This window comes from Solanum dulcamara, chromosome 1 (genome assembly GCF_947179165.1).
Source record: "Solanum dulcamara chromosome 1, daSolDulc1.2, whole genome shotgun sequence".
NCBI lineage: Eukaryota > Viridiplantae > Streptophyta > Magnoliopsida > Solanales > Solanaceae > Solanum > Solanum dulcamara.
The window spans coordinates 72,406,579-72,411,755 of NC_077237.1; the positions used below are offsets into that span (position 1 = coordinate 72,406,579).

Here is a 5,177-nt window from a genome sequence, read left to right on the forward strand (position 1 = left end):
TCCTTATAACCTTCTGCCTTTAAAAGTCCTAATTCTCAACTATCTATTAACATTTTGCCTTTTAAGTCCTAATTCTGGACTATCTATTAAACTTCTGTTTTAATCCTTAATCTCCATATCTTCCTATATAGAATTAGTCATTGGTAAATAGTAGGTGTGTCATGTTTTGTTTAATCACACTCTTTCCAATGCTTTTATTGTCTATCTCTACCTCTCCTTAGACAAAAGCAAATTTATGAGGCATGTGAACCCGTGATTGTTTCACGTAACTAGTGGACTTGCTTAAAAGCTTAGTTATTTTTCAAGTGGACTAAGGATCAATTCCCACACATTTTATTCTCATTTCTTTGGTAGTTCACCCATATTCTAGAATTCCTCGATTCGCCTTTGGCATGATTAATCTCTCACACTTCTTCACTGGACATAAGTATACATGTTTGAACCATTTCAACCAGGGGCATATGCAAAGGGGGGGGGGGGGGGTCACTGGGTTCACGTGAACCTATGCTTCCCTCTCGAGATCATACGTTTGTAGTGTTATATTTCTTAACAAAAATATTTAAATATAAATATGTAAACCAATATTCAGTATCATATAATGTAAGATTGGTGCACCTCTCTAAATGAGGTTAAAAATTTAAATCTTATACCTATCTTGTTTTATTTTTCTTTCTAAAATTAGGAAACACCTTTCTAAGTAGTTATTAGTAGCACTTTTTGCATTTTAACTAGTATTTTTTTTTCTTTAATCTTTCAAAATTTTTAGGTTTATCACATTGGAAATTACTAATTTTTTTAGCACTGTATAATTTGTATATAATTAAACCAAATGTGTATATTTAAAATTTAAAACTAGTAGTACTATATGATATAACATACAATCAATGGGTTCAACTGATCTCAATACCTTTTGCATGGAATATAGCTATATATATATATATAAATTACTATTTGAAATAGATAAGAATTAGTTTTGGATCTATAATTTTAAAGTTTAACTGATTTTTTGTGATAAAAAACCTAAATGTCAAATCAATCAAAATTTATATTTTAGATCCACCTTTCGTAATAGTGCACCCATCCTCTCGAAATCCTGAATACGCCTTTGATCTCAACGACATTTTCCTCACCTTGTTCATCACATAGGGCTAATCTCACCTTGTATTGAATATCTTTCTTAATCTTTTCTTTTCTATTATGTCCACATATTCATCTCAACATCTAAATTTATTAAAGGAAAAAAAGGCCTGATATACTTCTCGTTATAAAAGTGACTCACATATATGTTTGGTAAACTGTTAAAGTGATTGAAATGCATGCAACTATTTACAAAAATCATACATTATTAAAAGTGGGAAGCTCCAACCTCCAAAGTTGGATTACCATTTTTTTTTGTACGCTAAATTAAAATCTAATTAACTATTTAAATGAATAGTAAATTAATTAAAGTCTTATTTTATTCACATAAATGCAGAATTAATAAAATAAACCATTGCATTTTAATTCTTTAGTTATGACATTTTTTTAAAAAAATAATTTTCAGCTATAAATTTTGTATTTAGAAGCACAAATCAATTTTGTTTCTTTTTATCTTTCACATAGTGGGATATTTTCATAGTCTTTTTACCTTCTTAATTAAATTCTATGTAATTATCTAATTAGTATATAAGATTAGTATTAGTTTTGTGTTGCTTCTGTCAATAATTATTCTCTCCTTGAAAATTGATTTTTCTTTTTTACTTGGGGCACTTCATTATGCGACATCCCAGGTTAATCTTTTCCCCCTTATTTCTTCTCAATTAATGTTGTATGTTGATAAAATAGTGTATCTTTATTTACTAATGACTTGATTCAAATTTTATTTAGATTCTGATTTGTTGATTTAATGTATATATATTAACATTCTTTCATAAGTTCAAATAATTTGGACGTCATAGTTTCTTATTTCACCAATTTCATATTTTATAACTTTAACTTTTTAAATATATAGAAAATTTTACAATGATAAGACAATTTCAAATTATAGCTCAAAATATGTAAACAAATAAAAACAGAAGGAACTTGGGCTAATGAGAGTGCACTTACAAAGATTGTGAGGGCCAAAATAAAGATGATAACTGATATTCTATTAACTATGTTAATTATTTTTAGTACAAGATGGTGTCCTACCAAGGCAGCAACAGTGGCCACAGCAACAAAATACAGGGCAGCAAGATAGAGATAAAATATATGATTGCTCAACTATCAACAATAAAAAGCAATGAAGATTTTCAGGTTGTCCTTACCATACGGTACTGGAAAGAGTCCTAGCAGGTAATACTGTATGACGGACATGGAGGAGGAGAATATCATCATAAAGGTAGTAGTAGTACTAGAAATCTACATTTGCAAATTTCTATATGGTTTAGTCTGTCAATAACTTCCCTTATTCATAAGTTAATGAGGTGATCAATAGTTGTATATAACTTGCAAATCGAAAAAGCTCTTCTTTATAAAACAAGAGTTATCAAGAGAAACGAAAGATGCACCTGAGGAGAAATCCCTAGTTGTAGAAACAATGGACCCAAAACGAATCCTCCATCAAGACCTAGCAGCCCACCAACTATACCAGCCAAAATGCCACAGCAACAGTAAATAATCAACTGATGTACTTTCCAGGTTATTACTGCTTCACCACTTGACATGACCACCCTCGTTCCATTATACAAGCAAACTGCTTCATATGCAGAAGCTCCTGCAGCAACAGGGACCTGAAAAGTAGAAAAAGAAATATTCTTAAATAAGATAACAAGGGAAGGCCATAATAATGATCTTCTCATTGAATCTTTTCCTCACTAAAACATTGTCCTCATAACACATTTCGCACCTCTAAGAATCACAGTCGACTATCTTTTGAATAAGCAAAAAAGTAAGAGAGACACATCTATAAAATCTCATTCAGTATATTTAGCTACAGAAACAATTTAATGTCAGATAAACCTAGACACAAAAGTGTTGAGCTACATAGTTAGCTAAGCTGCACAAATCATTGTCATAGAGTGGAATCAAATTATTGATGGAAGAACCTTGCTGATCATAAGGTTTGGATATGTGGGTGAATGGAAATTGGAGAAAACACTCAGTTCCGATGCGGGAAAAAATCTTTTTAAAAGGCATCTCGGCGAAAGAGGACGACAGTATATTTTACATTTCAAGCAATAAGTACCTGTAAGAGGTATAAGATCCAATATGTCGTTGAACAAGTTGACGTATATGTCTGTACCTAAAAAATGATAGCTTCTGGTCAGAAAGTTAATATTGCAGAAGGTGGTCCTGAAAATGTGAAGGCATTAAAAACAGGCAAGTAATTTAAAGCAATAAACCTTGAAGATATCCAGTAGGTAGTCAGATAAATTGATAGCGACAAAAATGAAAGTGGTCAAACGAATATGGCCATGGGAGTTATAAATTACCTCTTCATTTCTAACTCTTGGACCTCTAGGTAGAAGTTTGTACATAATATCTTCAGCACCATCATCTGTTTCAGTTTCACAATACCATATATTACTAGCTGGTCAAATATCTCTGTTGATACCTACATGATAAAAGTAGATAATTTAAGCAACCGTGTCTTCACATTGTCAAACCTTGATTTTCGTCTTCTTCTTCATACTCACTGGTAGATACCAAGTATCTGGAGAGCATCTGGACGTAAAAGAAACACGAGTGAACAATTTATCAGAAAAGACAATTTTTAATGCACATTACTATCAAAAAGAAGGTCCAAAGAGATTAAACTTTTCTAATCTGGTTTCTTCTTTCCATGCCTCAACACCCTTGAAGAATGACCTAGTTGATGTAACTGCAAGTCCCTTAACCAATCAGAAAACCTACTATCGACAACATGGGTAGAATCACAGCTGATTCATCATTACCTATGATAAGAATGACCAACAACACTGTAACCATCCACTCAGAAAAAAATACGTTAAGAATAACTCCAATACTGATCCCTAGCAACAGCATTGGTTATAAAAGAAGCGCTAGATCAGAATTAATGATGGGATGGTCAAGCATTGGATGACTTAGCAACACAGTTGCCCCTACCTGACAAGGAAAACATAATACAACAACAACATACCCAGTGAAGTGAAACAAGAAGTATTAGCACAAGAAATCATGTAGCATAAACTTGGGAGTTATATCTTACAAGAAGCCCTGCAACCTTAAAAAATCGCACTTGAGTCGGCATACAAACAAGACAAGCATTATGATTCTTACATATTGAAATTGCAGTTGATGTTTTTGGATCAAATCAAATGATCAAAATAAGCATGGGAACAAAGATACCATCGTCCCCAACATCTCCATAACTCCCAAAAAAGACAGCAAAGAATCCAACGACAGAAGCAAGAATTACTCTCCACCCAAATTCCAAATCCTGAAATACATATCACACTTGAGTAAGAACATCCACCACAAGGCATAAACTACTACGCCTTCAAGTCATCAACTAAACCGAATGATCCTTACAAAAAAGCTTGATGTTTGAAGTGTACTTACTGGCCAAAAATTTTGCTAATGCATTTTAGCCTCGGGAAGCAGAAGATTGTATAGCTTAAAAGGGATCCTGATTCAAGGTCATCAGTTGTTCCTCTATTTGCAATTTTCTCAGCAGACGCGGAAACTGCAAAAACTACAACAATAACCTCAACTTCATATCCTGTCAAAGTCTTCCCAATTTCAGCCCATCAAATGGTATATCCCCACCACTCTATAAACCAGCAGCACCCTTGTGAGACAATCAAGATTAGAACATCATTGACAATCAAGATTAACTATTTAAAAGCAACAACTTTTTGAGCTATAATGGTGTCTTATGCTTAAAAATTAAAGTTCCTTCTTTAGAGCTATTCAATGATGTCCTTTTGGTTCTGATCTTTTTATATATATCCTTTTGTTGAGAGGTAGGATAAAATAATAACAAATTGGATGGGTGCATGATTAAGATGAAGATTAAATTTATACTAAACTTAGCATGAATAGCAAAAATCAACAAAGACATTATACTATGTCAATTTATATTAATCAGGTAGGTATTGAATATCAGCTGAAAAATATATTTAAAAAAGTTACATTTTAAAAAAAAATAAACGCTAGCTTTCAGTAGATGGAAATGCTACATAAAATATATTATT

The 5,177-nt window shown here is 32.2% G+C and overlaps 1 pseudogene; it reads right to left on the reverse strand.

Moving 5' to 3' along the window:
- Nucleotides 1-1,298: 1,298 nt before the first annotated feature.
- LOC129893989 (sulfite exporter TauE/SafE family protein 3-like) lies at nucleotides 1,299-4,730 on the reverse strand (annotated as a pseudogene).
- Nucleotides 4,731-5,177: the final 447 nt, after the last annotated feature.